The 20094-nt window shown below is 38.1% G+C and overlaps 1 protein-coding gene across 8 annotated transcripts in view; it reads left to right on the top strand.

Annotated features, from left to right (window-relative positions):
* The window catches only part of SPIDR (scaffold protein involved in DNA repair), a 571046-nt gene that overhangs the window by 390019 nt on the left and 160933 nt on the right, over window positions 1–20094 (top strand). The window lies entirely within an intron of this gene.

Below are 20094 nucleotides of genomic sequence, written 5' to 3'. Positions count from 1 at the left end.
TGGTAATAATTAAACCTAGGCTTTGTAATTTTTGAGGACAATATGTCTTGGTCTTATTTTACTGATTCTTTTATTTTAGTAGTGTCAATTTCAGCTCTTCTGTGATCATTGTCTTCCCAAATTCTTTTTACTTGCTATTTAGTGTGAATCCTTTTGTTCTGAATTTCATAATTTTTCAACTGAAATTTCAGTTTGGGACATTTCATGGATTTTAGAAAAAAAATTTTCAGTCCATTTCATTTACTTTTACCCCTTTCTGTTCTCAGTACACTATTCAGATACTAGGGTCTGTTCCTCATATTTTGTGCCATCTCAATTTTTATTGTTGAAATCAAAAGATTTAACCATTAAAACATTTTTTACATATGAGCATTATCTGCTTCCGTTGAGCTGACCTACATTATGTATGGTGACCATTACTAGAATTCCTTTTTATACCTTTTAAAGTATGTTGTTACCTTGTTGCCTTTGTTAATCTTTAATGATCTGAATCTATTTGCAAATTATTATTCATATGAATAGTTACTATGATGTTTATTGATAAAGTCATTTTTTTTCAAGCATTTTTTTATTATGTTATGTTAATCGCCATACATTACATCATTAGTTTTTGATGTAGTGTTCCAGGATTCATTGTGTATAACACCCAGTGCTCCATGCAGTACGTGCCCTCTTTAATACCCATCACCAGGCTAACCCATCCCCCCATCCCCCTCCTCTCTGGAACCCTCAGTTTGTTTCTTGGAGTCCATGGTCTCTCATGATTCGTCTCCCCCTCCGATGTCCCCCTCTTCATTTTTCCCTTCCTGCTATCTTCTTCTTTTTTCTAAACATATAATGTATTATTTGTTTCAGAGGTACAGGTCTGTGATTCAACAGTCTTACACAATTCACAGCGCTCACTATAGCACATACCCTCCCAATGTCTATCACCCAGCCACCCCAACCCTCCCACCCCCCACCACTCCGGCAACCCTCAGTTTCCTGAGATCAAGAATTCCTCATATCAGTGAGGTCATATGCTACATGTCTTTCTCTGATTGACTTATTTTGCTCAACATGATACCCTCCAGGTCCATCCACATCATTGCAAATGGCAAGATGTCATTCCTTTTGATGGCTGCATAATATTCCATTGTATATATATACCACTTCTTCTTTATCCATTCATCTGTCGATGGACATCTTGGCTCTTTCCATAGTTTGGCTATTGTGGACATTGCTGCTATAAACATCGGGGTGCACGTACCCCTTTGGATCTCTACATTTGAATCATTGGGGTAAATACCCAGTAGTGCAATTACTGGGTCATAGGGTAGCTCTATTTTCAACTTTTTGAGGAACCTCCATACTGTTTTCCAGAGTGGCTGCACCAGCTTGCATTCCCACCAACGGTATAGGAGGGTTCCCCTTTCTCCACATCCCCGCCAACATCTATCATTTCCTAACTTGTTACTTTTAGCCATTCTGACTGCTGTGAGGTGGTATCTCATTGAGGTTTTGATTTGGATTTCTCTGAGGCCGAGTGATGTTGAGCACTTTTTCATGTGTCTGTTAGCCATTGGATGTCTTCTTTGGAAAAATGTCCGTTCATGTCTTCTGCCCATTTCTTGATTGGATCATTTGTTCTTTTGGTGTTGAGTTTCATCAGTTCTTTATAGATTTTGGATACTAGACCTTTATCTGATATGTCATTTGCAAATATTTTCTCCCATTCTGTCTGTTGTCTTTTGGTTTTGTTGACTGTTTCTTTTGCTGTGCAAAACCTTTTTATCTTGATAAATTCCCAATAGTTCTCTTCTGCCCTTGCTTCCCTTGCCTTTGGCGATGTTTCTAGGAAGAAGGTGCTGCGGCTGAGGTTGAAGAGGTTGCTGCCTGCGTTCTCCTTTAGGATTTTGATGGACTCCTGTCTCACATTGACATCTTTCAACCATTTGGAGTCTATTTTTGTGTGTGGTGTAAGGAAATGGTCCACTTTCATTCTTCTGCATGTGGCTGTCCAATTTTCCCAACACCATTTGTTGAAGAGACTGTCTTTTTTCCTTTGGACATTCTTTCCTGCTTTGTCGAAGATTAGTTGACCATAGAGTTGAGGGTCCATTTCTGGGCTCTCTCTTCTGTTCCACTGATCTATGTGTCTGTTTTTTTGCCAGTACCATACTGTCTTGATGATGACAGCTTTGTAATAGAGCTGGAAATCCGGAATTGTGATGCCACCAGCTTTGCTTTTCTTTTTCAACATTCCTCTGGCTATTTGGGGTCTTTTCTGATTCCATACAAATTTTAGGATTATTTGCTCCATTTCTTTGAAAAAAAGTTGGTATTTTGATAGGGATTGCATTGAATGTGTAGATTGCTCTAGGTAGCATTGACATCTTCACAATATTTGTTCTTCCAATCCATGAGCATGGAACGTTTTTCCATTTCTTTGTGTCTTCCTCAATTTCTTTCATGAGTATTTTATAGTTTTCTGAGTACAGATCCTTTGCCTCTTTGGTTAGATTTATTCCTAGGTATCTTATGGTTTGGGGTGCAGTTGTAAATGGGATCAACTCCTTATTTTCTCTTTTTTCTGTCCTGTTGTTGGTGTTTAGGAATGCCACTGATTTCTGTGCATTGATTTTATATCCTGCCACTTTACTGAATTCCTGTATGAGTTCTAGCAGTTTTGGGGGGGAATCTTTGGGGTTTTCCACATAAAGTATCATATCATCTGCAAAGAGTGAGAGTTTGACTTCTTCTTTGCTGATTCGGATGCCTTTTATTTCTTTTTGTTGTCTGATTGCTGTGGCTAGGACTTCTAATACTAAGTGGAACAGCAGTGGTGATAGTGGACATCCCTGCCATGTTCCTGACCTTAGGGGGAAGCTCTCAGTTTTTCCCCATTGTGAATGATATTTGCTGTGGGATTTTCATAGATGGCTTTTATGATATTGAGGTATGTACCCTCTATGCCTATACTCTGAAGAGTTTTGATCAAGAAAGGATGCTGTACTTTGTCAAATCCTTTTTCTGCATCTATTGAGAGGATCATATGGTTCTTGTCTTTTATTAATGTATTGTATCACATTGATTGATTTGCGGATGTTGAACCGTCCTTGTAGCCCAGGGATAAATCCCACTTGGTCGTGGTGAATAATCCTTTTAATGTACTGTTGGATCCTATTGGCTAGGATTTTGGTGAGAATTTTTGCATCCATGTTCATCAAGGATATTGGTCTGTAATTCTCCTTTTTGATGGGGTCTTTGTCTGGTTTTGGGTTAAGGTAATGTTGGCCTCATAAAATGAGTTTGGAAGTTTTCCTTCCATTTCTATTTTTTGGAACAGTTTCAGAAGAATAGGTATTAATTCTTCTTGAAATGTTTGGTAGAATTCCCCTGGGAAGCCATCTGGCCCTGGGCTTTTGTTTTTTGGGAGATTTTGGATGACTGCTTCAATTTCCTTAGTGGTTATAGGTCTGTTCAGGTTTTCAATTTCTTCCTGGTTCAGTTTTGGTATTTATACATCTCTAGGAATGCATCCATTTCTTCCAGATTATCTAATTTGCTGGCATAGAGTTGCTCATAATATGTTCTTACAATTGTTTGTATTTCTTTTGTGTTGGTTGTGATCGCTCCTCTTTCATTCATGATTTTATTTATTTGGGTCATTTGTTCTTTAATTTCCTGGTTGACTGATTCATTCTTTAGTAGGATGCTCTTCAGCCTCCATGTATTTGAGTTCTTTCCGACTTTCCTCTTGTGATTGAGTTCTAGTTTCAAAGCACTGTAGTCTGAAAATACACAGAGAACGATCCCAATCTTTTGGTACCAGTTGAGACCTGATTTGTGACCTAGGATGTGATCTCTTCTGGAGAATATTCCATGGGCACTAGAGAAGAATGTGTATTCTGTTGCTTTGGGATGGAATGTTCTGAATATATCTGTGAAGTTCATTTGGTCTAGTGTGTCATTTAAAGTGTTTATTTCCTTGTTGATCTTTTGCTTAGATGATCTGTCCATTTCAGTGAGGGGGGTGTTAAAGTCCCCCACTATTATTGTGTTGTCAATGTGTTTCTTTGCTTTTGTTATTAATTGGCTTATATAATTGGCTCCTCCCATGTTAGGGGCATATGGATATATAATTGTTAGATCTTCTTGTTGGATAGACCTTTTAAGTAGGATATAGTGTCCTTCCTCATCTCTTATTATACTCTTTGGCTTAAAATCTAATTTGTCTGATATAAGGATTGCCACCCCAGCTTTCTTTTGGTGTCCATGAGCATGGTAAATGGTTTTCCACCCCTTCACTTTCAATCTGGGGGTATCTTTGGGTCTAAAATGAGTCTCTTGCAGACAGCATATCGATGGGTCTTATTTTGTATCCAATCTGATAGCCTGTGTCTTTTGATTGGGGCATTTAGCCCATTTACACTCAGGGTAACTATTGAAAGATATGAATTTAGTGCCTTGTATTGCCTTAAGGTGACTGTTACTGTATATTGTCTGTGTTCCTTTCTGGTCTATGTTACTTTTAGGCTCTCTCTTTGCTTAGAGGACCCCTTTCAGTATTTCTTGTAGGGCTGGTTTTGTGTTTGCAAGTTCCTTCAGTTTTTGTTTGTCCTGGAACCTTTTTTTTTTTTAGGTTTTATTTATTTATCTGAGAGAGAGAATGGGAGACAGAGAGCATGAGAGGGGGAGGATCAGAGGGAGAAGCAGACTCCCCGCTGAGCAGGGAGCCCGATGTGGGACTCGATCCCGGGACTCCGGGATCCTGACCTGAGCTGAAGGCAGTTGCTTAACCAGCTGAGCCACCCAGGCGCCCCTGTCCTGTAAGCTTTTTATCTCTCTTTCTATTTTCAATGACAGCCTAGCTGGATATAGTATTCTTGGCTGCATATTTTTCTCATTTAGTGCTCTGAATATATCCTGCCAGTCCTTTCTGGCCTGCCAGGTCTCTGTGGATAGGTCTGTTGCCAGTGTAATGTTTCTACCATTGTAGGTTACATATCTCTTCTCCCAAGCTGCTTTCAGGATTTTCTCTTTGTCTCTGAGACTCGTAAGTTTTACTATTAGATGTCGGGGTGTTGACCTATTTTTATTGATTTTGAGAGGGGTTCTCTGTGCTTCCTGGATTTTGATGCCTGTTTCCTTCCCCAAATTAGGGAAGTTCTCTGCTATAATTTGCTCCAATATACCTTCTGCCCCTCTCTCTCTTTCTTCTTCTTCTGGGATCCCAATTATTCTAATACTGTTTCGTCTTATGGTACGACTTATTTCTTGAATTCTGCCCTCGTGATCCAGTAGTTGTTTATCTCTCTTTTTCGCAGCTTCTTTGTTTTCCATTATTTGGTCTTCTGTCTCACTAATTCTCTCTTCTGCCTCATTTATCCTAGCAGTTAGAGCCTCCATTTTTTATTGCACCTCATTAACAGCCTTTTTGATTTCGACTTGATTAGATTTTAGTTCTTTTTTTTCTCCAGAGAGGGTTTCTCTAATATCTTCCATGCTTTTTTCAAGCCCAGCTAGTATCTTTAAAATCATCATTCTGAACTCTAGTTCCAACATCCTACTAATGTCCGTATTGATTAGCTCCCTGGCAGTCGGTACTGCCTCTTGCTCTTTTTATTGAGGTGATTTTTTCCATCTTGTCATTTTGTCCAGAGGAGAATAGATGAATGAGAGAACAAAATGGTAACAGGGTAACAACGTCACTGGAAAAATATACACTAAACAAATCAGAAGAGACTTGAAACTGGGGGAAAAGAAAGGGAAAGAAAGAAAAAATATAAAGATAAAAACAACCAAAAAAAACCCACAACAGAATATGATCAGATATGATCAGGCTGGTGCATAGATCAGTGCCACACACTAGATTTTGGGCATAATTTGGTCTGTTAGAAGAAAGTGCCTCCCAAAATTTTAAAGAAAGAAAAACTTATATATGTACAAAAATAAGGGTTAATATGATGAAGGGATGGAATATGACTGTAAAGATGAAAATTATAAAAAATTTTATAAAAGGAATTGATAAGAAGTTGGTTAAAAAAAGAAAGAAGAGGATTTTAAAAAAAGGGGGGAGAGATGTGATCAGGCAGGAGACTAGAACAAAGCCATACATTAGAGATAGAGTATATTTTGGTCTGTTAGAAGAAACTGTATCCCAAAATTTTAAGGAGAGAACAACTTACATATATATATGTATGTACACCAAAAATAAGATTAACTACTATGAATGAATAGGACTCTAAAAATGAAAAATAAAAAAGATTTTTTTAAAAAGGGATTGATAAGATGTTGGTTGAAAAAGAAAAAAAGAAAAATTCAAAAAAAAAGAAAAAGAAAGTTAAAACAATTAACTTTGAAGCACTAAAGAATCATGGGGAAAAAGCCATGAATTCTATGTGCAGTATTCCCCTAGCGCTGGAATTCTGCCATTCTCATTGATCAGCATGCTTGGACTTAGCTGGCTGTTCTTGCTGATCATCTGGGGGAGGGGCCTGTTGTCGTGGTTCCCAAATGTCTTTGCCGGAGGTGGAATTGCCCCGCCCTTGCCGTCCGGGCTAAGTCATCTACTCGGATTTCCCCTCAGGAGCTTTTGTTCTCTGCAAGCTTTCCATACAACTTTGGAGGCCAAGAGTGAAAATAGCGGCCTCCCAATCTCCGCCCCGGAGGAGCCGAGAACTCGGGGCCCCCCTTCCTCAGTGCACCCCCAGAGAAAAGCAGTCAGTCACTCTTGTCTCCCTGGTCTCCGGCTGCACTCCGTCCTCACCCGGCCTGTGACCGAGCATTTCTATCTCTGGCACACGACCCCGTGTGGAGTCTCCAAACCCAGCAGATCCCTGCAATGTGCTCCCGTGCTGCTCCTCCCGGGGGAGGAAGGGGAGTCTCCCCGGATCTGCTGCTTGTTGGGTCCCTGCTGGAAGAGCAGTGGCCCGACTGTGCCGCGGATCATGGTTTATGGCATCCCCGAGCTGAGAGCCCACTCCTCGGCTCCGTCTCTGCAGCCAGCTTCCCTGCTCCCAATACCTGGGAGCTCTGCTGCACTGAGGCACCCCTGGTCTTTCTGTGACCCCGATGGTCCTGAGTCCACACTGTCCCACGAGGGTTCCACCCCCCACTTAGCCACTGGGCAACGCCCTCAGCGGGGCTGACTTCTAAAAGTTCCGATTTTGTGCTCCACTGCCCTATCACTTGCCAGTAGCGGCTGACAGAGGCCCCCTCCCCTGCTGTCTATCTTCACGAATATCGCCTCGGATTCACTTCTCCACACATCCTACCTTCCAGAAAGTGTTGCTTTTCTGTTCAGAGAGTTGCTGCTATTCTTTTCTTCGATCTCCTGTTGAGTTCGTAGGTGTTCAGAATGGTTTGATCCCTATCTAGCTGAATTCCCGGGACCAGATGAAATCCAGGTCTCCTACTCCTCCACCAGGTTGCTCCTCCCCATCTAAAGTGGTTTTTTAATCAACATTTCATCTCAACTAGAATTTAAAAACTAGACAACAAACCAAACCACTGCCTAGCTGCTTTTACTGATTTAAAATCAGTAAATCTTCAGCCTGTCCTAAGCCAGTTTCTTCTTCTGAGCGCTCTAGTAAAAATTAGCTTAAGTAAAAACTGAGTCACCAACTCTGACCATTTGATTGTCTTGGGTATTGGCACTTCATCTTTTTATTTCCGTATTCTTTGAAGATGGTTCCCACAGTTGAGGTTTGTGGTTATTAACATCCTAGAGTTGAAGTAGGCTTTGTTACCTGTGTGTTAAAAATGTATATATTTCTGATTAAAAATGATACTCCAAAGATTTCTCAATTTCTTTTTTTTTTTAAAGATTTTATTTATTTATTCAAGAGAGAGAGAGAGAGGGCACACAGAGGGAGAGGTAGTAGCAGACACCCAGCTGAGCAGGGAGCCCAACGTGGGGCTCAATCCCAGGATCCTGAGATCATGACCTGAGCTAAAGGCAAATGCTTAACCAGCTGAGCCACCAGGCACCCCAAGGTTTCTCAATTTCAGTAGTTTAAAAAGTATCATTGTTTTGTTTAAATTACATTAAATTGTATTGAAATTATAGTTGTAAATGGTTTGTTATGGGAAAAATACTATTTTGAAAGTTTTCTGGTCTTTGAAGAATAATAAATATTTTACATAAAGCATTTTAATATATCAAATAGTTTCATATCCATTTTTCCTTAAAATGCTCTAACAAATGTTACTGTACCCATACACAAGACAAAATGGACTCTGTTAGTTTAGGTGATATAATCAAGATCATTTGGCTTATACAAGACAAAACTGAGATTTGAACCCAAATCTCTAGACTTATATTCTGTGTTCTCTCTGCTGTGCCACCCTGCTGCTCTGAATAGACGCTTTACACCTAGAAAAAATGTGGAATGGCATATTGGATGTTTCTAAAAATGTGTATACTGTTGACTTATTGATACTACAGATGAGGTGCATAGGAGGCTTTGTTACCTCAATCAAGTGAAGAAAAGTATCAAATTGTAATTTTCTCTGCAGCAATTGAGCTGTGGGCCCAGAGATTTGCTGGATAATTTTTATCTCTTCTGCTGCATGGAATAAGATCTTTATTGTTAATTAGGGGATGAGAAAGCCAAGCTGTTCATGTCAACAAGTTAAAGCATTAAAACACTACAGCTGTAATGATTTCAAAGCTTGACCAGATGTGATGGAACCCAAAGGAGGAAGTGTTGCTTTCCTACAAGTACTGGCCAAACCGGAAGACCTCCATAGAAATGCTTCTTATCACTCGTGCTAAGTCCTGATCCTGGGCAGGTGTTTTGTCAGGGTAAGCTTGAGGTGCATTATAGGTACTTGTGCAAATGGCTATGTGTGTTTTTCTAGAATACTAATCCTCAAAGTATGGCTGTAGGACCAGCACCATCAGCATTTCTTTGAAACTTGTTAAAAATGCCAGCAAGGGGGCCCCACCCTGGACCCACTGAATCAGAAACTTTGGGGGTGGGGTGCAACAATTTGTGTTTTAACAAGCCTGTGGTTCTGATTCATGCCTAAGGTTTTAAAATTTCTGTTCTGGAGTCACACTGGGAGATAAAGACTATAAAGATAAGTATTTAAGATTGGTCTGGGAGAAGTAATGCTGACAAGCATGCAAATACATTTAGGTTTATATTAAGGAGATGCCTTACAACTCAGTGTCAGAATGATCCTTAAAGATAAGGACCAGTCATAACTGATACTAAGGTATCCAGATTTCTTTCAGGACTGCAATATGCACTTCACTTGTTAATGCATGTATTTTGGATCTTGTTATAAAGATTCCTACTTCTCGTTCTCAAAAAACATTGAACAGAACAGGTGTAATCCTTTACCCAGGAAATAGGAAACATACCTATAGGAAACCCAGCCATAGCCTTGTGCTTCGTTGACCTAGTGGAACATGTTTTAATGCAGCAAAGTAGCTGAAAGGTGATAATCAGCCTTTTGTGTGTTAGAGTCACAAACCCAACTCTGTAGAGAGATGGTACTGTCATAGCACAAATCTAAAATGAGAGAGAGAGAGAGAGAGAGAGAGATAAAATTGTGATGCTAGGGAAAAGAAAATATGAAGAAAATGTTGAGTCCTAGCTTGGGTCAGTTTGGTCGTATTTGAGAGTTACTCAAATAGGAAGTGATTGTTACATAATTTACCCAATTATTTAAGGCAATTTATTATTAAAGAAAATATTTATTTATTTATTTATTTATTTATTTATTTATTTATTTATTTTAAAGATTTTATTTATTTATTTGACAGAGAGAGACACAGCGAGAGAGGGAACACAAGCAGGGGGAGTGGGAGAGGCAGAAGCAGGCTTCCCGCAGAGCAGGGAGCCTGATGCAGGGCTCGATCCCAGGACCCTGGGATCATGACCTGAGCCGAAGGCAGACGCTTAACGACTGAGCCACCCAGACGCCCCAAGAAAAGATTTATTTAAATGTTTATTTATACATATTAAAATAATAAACTTTTATTGTGGGAAGAAAAAAGATACAGTAATACAAAGAAGAACATACAAAGTTACCTGTATATAACCTATTCATCTAGGGATAAATTGCTTAATTTTTTGGTGCAGATTGTTCTAGCACTTTGTCTTTCTAAGAACATTATATTAGTAAGATATAGTCCTACCATCTTGGGATCACATAGTTGTTACAGGCCTAAGTCTGTTTTTCTAATTCAGCAGTATAACAACAACGGTATAACCCACAATTTCCTTAAATATATTTTTGAATTAGGATTTTTAATGCTATCATTTGTATTGCTGTTTCATGATTTATTTTTCTACTTTTTGTTAGAAATTTAGATTCTTTGCTATATCTCTCTATTTAAATGAGTATAATTAATATTTTTATACATAGATGTTTTTCTTCACATCTCTGATTATTTCATTGGTATAGATTCTTTACAGTGACTTTGTTGAGTAAAACCATATGAACATTTCTAAGACCTTTAATTACCCAGTTGTATATAGAAGTGGATACGCTACAATAACCCAGAGAAAACTTAATTTTTCTAAGATGACCTATCTTGCATTGTAAAAATTATGTTAACCTCTAGAGATTTTAGAAATAGCCAGTATCTAGTGATCCTAGCTCCTGTTTAAAAGAATAGCTGGTCTATGTGCCAGGCATTATATGTAAGTCATCTGCATGTGTGGCTTGTATATATGTAACTAATCTCACAGTAACACCATTAGGTATGTATGATCCCCATTTTAGATATGAAAAAGTTCTGGAAATTGAAGTAATTTGATTAAAACAAAATAGGCAATAAGTGGCAGAGCTAGAATTTAAACCCAAGTCAGTGTGACTTCAGACCAGGTCTTTCTTCCTGCTTTGTTCTCCTTGTATTTCCTGTCAAGTTCTGGCAGAATTTTCATTACCAAATAAAAGTGGGGGATCTGTACCTTGAAAATAAAACTTACAACCACTGCCAGAAACATGGTGGTTCTTTCTTTAAATTGCCATTCCCAGTGGCCCTGTGCCTTGAAAAGGAAATGATCAGATCAGAGTCTTATGTCTGTCAAGAGAACTAGACTTCTGTTTTACAAAGGTAGTTTATTCTCATATTTTATACCCTTCTATGAATTCATCTTAAATGTTATTTACTATACTATTCACTTTCAAACAGAAATACACTGCTCCTCAATGTTAGGTTTATTTGGATAAAAGGGGAATTAGACAAAGTATATTCTGGGAATTTAAAAATAGCACACGCAATTATAAATGTCAGTGTTCTGCAGTGGTTTTTAGCAGTTTCTTAAGTCTAATTTGGATAGGAAGGTAAAAGACATTTGAACACAGTAAAAAAGTTAAAAATAAAGTATAAGCCTGAAAGTTCTTATTTCTGAAATTGGCTTAATTCTTCAGTTTTGAGAGATTTCCTAGAACTTCTGTTTTTAAATTTTTCTTTTTTTTTTTTTAAAGATTTTTATTTATTTATTTGAGAGAGAGAGAATGAGAGACAGAGAGCGTGAGAGGGAGGAGGGTCAGAGGGAGAAGCAGACTCCCTGCTGAGCAGGGAGCCTGATGTGGGACTCGATCCCGGGACTCCAGGATCATGACCTGAGCCGAAGGCAGTCGCTTAACCAACTGAGCCACCCAGGCGCCCCTCTTTTTTTTTTTTTTAAGATTTATTTATTTGACAGAGAGCGCGTGAGCACAAGCAGGGGGAGTAGCAGAGGGAGAGGGAGAAATAGGCTGTCTGCTGAGCAGGGAGCCCGATGCTGGGCTCATGACCTGAGCTGAAGGCAGACACTTAACTGACTGAGCCACCCAGGCAACCCTTTAAATTTTTCTTAAATCTGATTTTTAGGGGGGAGAAAGAATGTCCATTCATTCTTTAAATGACTGAGAAGATGGGCAGGATATTTTGCTATTTTTAAAAATTCATAACAAAAATCATTAACATTGTCTTGTCACTAACTTAGATTTAGTGCCCATGCACTGGTGTAGGTGTCCAGAGTAGGGGACATGGGTGGTCCTAAAGTTTGTGAAGTTAGCCTTAGAAGTCACTGGGTATAGTAACCCCTTTCACATCCAATCAATCAATTAATCAATTGATCAAAAAGCATTTACTGATGAGTAGAATGTGGTATTGTTTATCCTGAAAATCAGAATTCTCAGATAGCGGCATGGAACTTTCTGCAGTGATGGAAATGTGCTGTCCTCTATGATAAGCACTAGCCACATTGAATACTAGAAATGTGGCTCATGCAATTTATGGAATTGCATTTTAAAATTTATTTAATTTAAATTTGATTAGCTACAAGGACTAGTGGCTACCTTATAGGCACAGGTATTGAAAGTGGCTCTAAAAGTTCTGTTATCATCAGGGACCTTTGGCAATTAAATTTAAAGTCCCTCCATTGCAGCTTGTCAAACTGCCTAGCACTTGATAGCTATGAACAAGAAGCGTAATCTCCTGTAGTCCCACCTAAATTTCATGCATTCTTGTTAGCCTGATCTGATCCTGTGGGCTAGCTAACCAGCTCCTAAATATGTATCACTTCCCCTTCTCATGCTTTGGTTCCTCCAGGAATAATGGCAGGACCTTTCTTGCCAGTGTCCACGTGGTGAGTCCCATTCTTGTTCCAGGGAGGTAGGCCTGGAAAAAGAACAGACTAGCTTTAAAGCCGATTTGTTTGTATTTCAGCCCTGGAATGGACCCGTGGTATAGAAATGATTGTTATTTAGCCTCCTCTGAAGATTGGGATAGTCATATTTATCCTATGGAGTGAAGACTGAAAGGACTGAGTACTAAGAGTGTAGTCCAGTGCAGTAAGACCTAGCAGAATCTTAAGCAGTGAGTATCAGTAGCAGAAAAGGTGTTAGGCAAATTAGCATATGAGTGGGTAACAGAGAAGTAATATTTGCTTCTGGCGACCTCTAATTCTAGTTAATCTTTAGGAGGAAAAAGAAAATGGGCCTTCTAAATAACACTAAATAACCCTGGTCTTTGCCGCCCAGTAGACAGTGACTAATGTGTAAGGACTGAAGGTAAAACTCACGGTCGCAGCAGCAGCGGCACTGACAGCCTCATCCCCTGAGCCCTTGCAGGTGTGAAGCTGAATGAAGAACACATCGGTTCATTCATTTCATTCTCACAAGACATCTGTGGAGTAACTCTAGCTACTGTTAATACTCCCATTTTATAGAAACGGAGTTGTAGATGGAATTTGTCCACAACTACACAGCTAATAAGTGGCAAAACCAGGATTTAAATCTAAGACATCTTAGATCCAAAACCCATATCCTCTCTCTGGCCTCTCAAATTATTGTGTGCTATGCAGTAGACATTCATGGGCCTGGATGCTCTCCCTTTAGAGCTTTCATTTTTCAAAGCCCTTATTTTAAATTGGTACCATTCCCAGATTCCTACTTGGAACTTATAGGACTCAGTTACAGTAGGTCTGATTTAGCTATTTAAAAGTCACATTCATTTCTTTATACATATATCTGGTAAATAGGAATAAATTTTTGTTCATTAGTTTAGGAAAATCTGTTGGGTTCCTTGCTGATGTCAAGTACTGTTTGGCATTCAAAAAACAAAGATAAAAATGAAACAGCTGATAGTAGTTGAGGATTTCTTTGTAGAAACAGACACAAGCACATCAATGTGAAAAGCGCTCTCAATGCACAACTTTTCCCAAGGAAGCTAGAAGGACTGACATTCATTCAAACAACATTTTTTTGTTTTTGTTTTTGTTGTTGTTGAACCAGCCCATCAAGACCTCTCACAGAGACATTTTAGAAGAGACTTAATTAATATGGAGAAGTCTACCCTCTGCCTCCCTATAGAAGCCCATGTTCCTTCTATTGTAGCACAATGTTTTACTGCACTTTGTTGCTTCACTGATGTATGGCCCTACATGGACGTAAGCCCTCTCAACTCCCCACCCAATGGCCCAGCCTCTCCTGGTATATACACTAGCCAGATTTGGGCCTGGGGTAGGTAAGGCGTAGAGATGAAACTGAACTATAAACAAAATTGATTGGTTTCTCCCAAGCATGTCTTCAGTGAAAAGAAAAATTAAACCTAGATTATGTTCTTCAGGCAACTACAGTTCCTAGTGCAATCTTCTTTAGCTAGTTAGCCATTAGAAGAGGGAAGGAAAGAAGGTAGAGGAAAGAAGGAAGAAAAGAAAAGAAAATTCTGTTTGTCTTTGTTTTCTTTGGGTCACTGCATTAATCCTATTAACCCGTTAATCCTTTTGCTCCCACCACAGATTTGTATGAATTCTTCCTGGATAGTAAACAAGCAAATTGACCTTATTTTATGGTTCGGAATAGACAGTTTGCTTTTTAAGGGGTTATGTGTCATTCACCATCACCCTTATCAACCTATTCAGGGCAAAATATAGTCTTGATTTAATCAGTTGCTAGACACAAAAAATTTGAGAATACATAACTAGTGGGAAAATAAAAGAAAGATTGCTCACAATGTTCCTGAAAACAAGTTGTTTACAGGGTATTTCACACTTTGTCAGTGTTGATAGTGATAGAATTGTCAACCTTTGAAATGATAGAAAATGAAAAGATATTTCACATGGTTTTCCTTCTCTGATCTCAAGACATTTTTTTTTTAAGTCTGTTGTTTCTTGTTTACTTGAGTTCTATATATAACATTCTCAGGTGAGGAGAAATGGAAATGGTTTTTAATGCAAAACATGTGTTTGAGCAGTCATTTCTGGTTTCAGAAAATATTTTGACAAATTGTCATTTTTATTAAACATACTGTATCCTCTATTTTTTTTTAAGATTTTATTTATTTATTTATTTATTTATTTATTTATTTATTTATTTATTTATCAGAGAGAGAGAGTGCACACGTGAACACAAGCAGGGAGAACAGCAGAGGGAGAGGGAGAAGCAGACTCCCTGCTGAGCAAGGAGCCCAGTGCGGGACTCCATCCCAGGACCCTGGAATCATGACCTGAGCCAAGGCAGACTCTTAACCGACTGGGCCACCCAGGTGCCCCAAACATACAGTATTCTCTATTAAAAACAAACAAACAAACAAACAAAAAAATTTCTGCCAGAATCCTTAGTACATGGACTCCTTTGAAGACTTACTTTCCAGTTTTTTGTGTATTTCATTTGTGTGTATAACTCTCCCATATTTTAGCCCACCCTGCTGCCATCTCAAGGATTCTCTGAGCGTTTACTAGAAAGTAAATGCATATTCTTCAGTGTCATGATAATGTTCACTGGTATTGGTTGTATGTATGATTTGTCAAGTGAGGTTTAACACCTTAGGTTTGTTTTTATTTTCAGTTTGATCTTTAGAAATACTAGTTAAATATGCTATAATATTAATCTTAATCATACATGCTCTGTAAACTTTCTTTTTTGGCCATTATATAACATTTGCAGCGATAAAATACATCAAGAGATGATTGTAAGGTCCATAGCAGTTAGTATTGGATTGCAGTATAAAATGAAATTGAGAGGTCATACTATCTAGAGAAGTAATGATGGAACCATGGATGTGGATGCTGAAAAGCTCTAACTTCCTTTTCCTGCTAGTAAAGGAAATTGAACGTGTGAATTTTTTTTTTTTTTTGAAGAGACTCAGTGATGTGGTAGTGTGACATATTTGTTCATCACATTGAAATTAAATTGTGGTCATTGCCACTGGGCAGCCTCTGGAGGCCTCCATGCATCTCTTCTTTGTGCTTTCACCCTCCCTGATCCATGACACCCCTCATCTGGCTCCCTCTCCTGGGAAGACTTCCCTAACCGCAGTGGGATTACTCACAGAGGGTCCTCCATTGGGGTATCCTATCTCAGTAACACCCTTTTCCTTTGCAGTAAAACCGTCCACTCAACCTTCTTGTCTCTGACTGGATTCCTAGTGCCTGGCACATCATAGATGTTCAGTAAAAGGAGTGAAATTAATCAAATGGACCTAGATATGGGTTTTAAGGTCTTTCAGTATCTACTACCCTTCCAAATCTTATTATTAGTTGTGTTATTATTTGAATTAATTTCCAGATCCTCTTGAGTGTAAAAAGTTGTATCTGTGATTGAAATTTTATACTTCCTATATTATGCTAAATCATTTTAAACCTCATTCAGATTCCCTAATTCAGAAATATGATCCTATGGATAGATAGATTATGTTTACCTGTGTAGTTAACTTTGAAGATAAAAGGTACTTGCGAGTGCATGAGAAATTTGAACAAGATTTCAAGTGTGTTTACCTTAGAGAATCAATTGTTTTCAAATCTCAGTACTATTTGTACAGAAACAAGTGATGTGCTAGTTAAAAATTAGGCATACCTGCCCAAAGATACAGAGAACAGATTGGTGGTTTCCAGAGGCAGGGGGTGGGGGCAGGAAACATGAGTGAAGGGGTTCAAAAGGCACAAACTTCCAGTTATAAAACAAGTAAGTCCTGGGGATGTAATGTACATCATGGTGACTATAGTTAATAATACTATATTGTATATTTGAAAGTTGCTAAGAGAAAAAAAAAGTTGCTAGGAGAGTTGATCTTAAAAGTTCTCATCACAAGAAAAAATTTGTAACTATATATGGTGATGGATGTTAACTAGACTTTTTGCTGTGATCATTTCACAATATATACAAATAATGATTCATTTTGTATACCTGAAACAATATAACATGATATGTCAATTATACCTTAATTTAAAAAAAAATTAGTTATTTCTATTTCAGAAGGCTTGCCAAAACTTTCTCTTTTCTAACGACTATAATTTTAATTTGTGATTTAAAGTAATGAACTAAGCATCCTTACAAGTTATTTCTATTCTAGACTAATTCAGTTTGATTAGCCTGAATCAGGAACAATTTTACTAAATGTGTATATTCAGTATTTTTGTTTTATGTATAACTAAATACACATTTGTGTCGTCATTAAAATAAGTGTTCCCCCTTGTTTTCTGCAGAAGATGCAGGTGTTGATGAGCTGGCCACATGCTTCAGAAGCATGTCCTGGGTTCTTGTCACTCTCAGAGCCCTACACCTGGGCCAAATAACCATTATTTCTACCTTGGGTTTCCTTTCTTTTAAGCAAAGATAACAACACTGATATATATATGCTATTTTTGAAAATATATAATTACTCAGCCACATTTCAAAATAGTTAAAACTTTTCTTTTTGCTAAATTTGTAGTGACTTGTTAATTATAAAAGAGGTCCAGATTAATAGTTACAAGGTAAGTCTTTTTTAATGATTTAAAAAAGTTTTTAAAACTTTAAAAAATCTGCCTGTTTGGGATGACACTGTTTATTATCATCTCTATAATTTCTGGGAATCTGGAAGATTCTGAATTTGGGTTAACCCTAACTTTGCTACCAAGGTGGAGGGCTGGGTAAGTAAACAGAAATGCTGTGATATTGCAAAATGATACACATTTAATTAAGGACATCGTTCTTTCCAAACTGCATCACTTTAATGTTTATTTTTGTTAATTGCCTATTAGCTAACTTCATTTTTTCCCCATTTGAAATTAAAAGAGTTCTGGGGCGCCTGGGTGGCTCAGATGGTTAAGCGTCTGCCTTCGGCTCAGGTCATGATCCCAGGGTCCTGGGATCGAGTCCCGCATCGGGCTCCCTGCTCAGCAGGGAGCCTGCTTCTCCCTCTGCCTCTGTCTGTCTGTCTCTTGTGAATAAATTTAAAAAAAATAAATAAATAAAAGAGTTCTGTCTTTTTATTGCTAAAAGGGATTCCTGCCAGGTCAACCTTCCTTATCAGATTACTATGAATTGTAAAATTTCAAAGTTAATTTTTTTATCAAGAATATGTTTTGATATCAACATGGATGGGACTGGAAGAGATTATACTAAGTGAAATAAGTCAAGCAGAGAAAGTCAATTATCATATGGTTTCACTTATTTGTGGAACATAAGGAATAGCATGGAGGACATTAGGAGAAGGAAGGGAAAAATGAAGGGGGGGAATCAGGGAGAGATGAACCATGAGAGACTATGGACTCTGAGAAACAAACAGGGTTTTAGAGGGAAGGGGGGTGGGGGGGATGTGTTAGCCCGGTGGTGGGTATTAAGGAGGGCACAGGGTGTTATACGAAAACAATGAATCGTGGATTACCACATCAAAAACTAATGATGTATTGTATGGTGACTAACATAACATAATAAAATAAAAAAATAATAAATAAAAAGAATATGTTTTGAATATTTTCATATAGAACTGAACATTAAATACGAAGGAAAATTAGAATATGGGAGCTATAAGCATTAAAGAGACCTATGTTTCTTTTTTTAAAAATTTTTATTATTATGTTAATCACCATACATTACAACATTAGTTTTTGATGTAGTGTTCCATGATTCATTGTTTGTGTATAACACCTAGTGCTCCATGCAATACGTGCCCTCTTTAATACCCATCACCAGGCTAAGGAGACCTATGTTTCTAATAGGCAAATATTAAAATATGGAGTGTTAAACTTTATTTTTATTAGCTAATTAAAATGTGAGCTTTATAATAGAGATTAGCAAGGCATTTGAAACACTTTAAGAGGCCCTTCAAGTCTGCTCATAAATAAGAAGGAAATGGAGGGAAATGGGCAAAAACACCAAGAATATAATGCTTGAGATCATGGGTATGTTTGTACAGTTATCTAGTGTAGTTGCATTGAGGGCAGGCCAAATATATTAATGCTTTTTATTCATTTTGATGCAATAATCCTGCATCTATCCTGAGTTTATTCACTTTGTCAACAAGAGATCAAAAAATGAGCCCCTTTTGGGTTTGCATATGTGTTTGTAAATTATGCCACCTTTGCAGATAAATTGCTCATAATTAGCCATGTGGTCCTACCCAGGAGACAAAGAACATCTAATGCTATTGAAATCAGCAAATTGACCTTCTTTTTGAAAAAGTGATTATTTAAGTAAGGAAGATATCCTTTTTTGGACCTGAGCTAAGTAGAATAAATAGAAGGTTAAACTCATTAAAATAATTTTGAAAATTTTAGGGATTATTGGTAGCATAGAAAGAAGGCTAAATTAAGCTTTCACTTCATTGGAGTGGTTTGCTATTTTCTTTTTTTTAAGATTTTACTTATTTACTTATTTGAGAGAGAGAGAGTGCATGCATGTGAGTGGGGGAGGAGCAGAAAGGGAGGGAGAAGGAATCTCAAGCAGACTCCATGCTGAGCATGGAACCCGATGAAGGGCTCACTCTCATGACCCCGAAATCATGACCTGAGCTGAAACCAAGAGTCAGAGGCTCAACCAACTGAGCTACCCAGGCACCCCTGGTTTGCTATTTTTAATTCAGTTTAACCTTAACAGCCTTAAACAAGACTGAATTAGGCAGAACACAGTTCTAATATTGGTAATGTTTATCTGTAAACTGAAAGGTTCTAAATATAAAAATTTTACTAGTACTGGGGCACCTGGGTGGCTCAGATGGTTAAGCATCTGCCTTCAGCTCAGGTCATGATCCCAGGGTCCTGGGATCGAGCCCCACATAGGGATCCTGGCTCAGCGAGGAGCCTGCTTCTTCCTCTCCCTCTGCCTCTCTCCCTGCTCATGCTTTCTCTCTCTCTCTCTCTCTGTATCTCTGTGTCTCAAATGAATAAATAAAAAAAAAAATTAAAAAAAAATTTTACTAGTACTTTCTTCTTAACTTAGTTCTTAAAATAGTATTACTTTATCTTAGTTTTTTAAAATTAATTTGAAAGAAAAGGCTGGAAGTTTTTGACAGCTTTCATCCATCTTGTTGTGTGGAACATATTTACATTTGTACCCAGACAGTGCTAGACACTGTGCCCCACCCTTCCTCTCTTATTATAGCCTCTTGCTGACTCTGTATCTGTCTCTCTGTCCCTCCCTTCCTCTCTTTTCTTTGTGTGTGTGTGTGTGTCTAACTCTGTCTCCATCTCTCATAATTTTTTTCTTACTTCTGGTTACCATACCTATAGCCGATAGGCTTAAAACCTCACTTACAAATTTGTATTTGGATTGATTATGTGGAAATTACTAGACCCTTAAACCCTGGTAACCGCTAATATGTTCTCTATCTCTTTAGGGATTATTTGTTTTTCACTCAGCATAATTCCCTGGAGATTTATCCATGTTGTTGTGTGTATC

This window comes from Mirounga angustirostris, unplaced genomic scaffold (genome assembly GCF_029215605.1).
Source record: "Mirounga angustirostris isolate CCGP_5_RB_7025 unplaced genomic scaffold, mMirAng1.0.hap1 SCAF_4, whole genome shotgun sequence".
NCBI classification, from domain to species: Eukaryota; Metazoa; Chordata; class Mammalia; order Carnivora; family Phocidae; genus Mirounga; species Mirounga angustirostris.
Note: the sequence above shows the minus strand (reverse complement) of the source record. Positions and strands in the feature narration are given on the sequence as shown.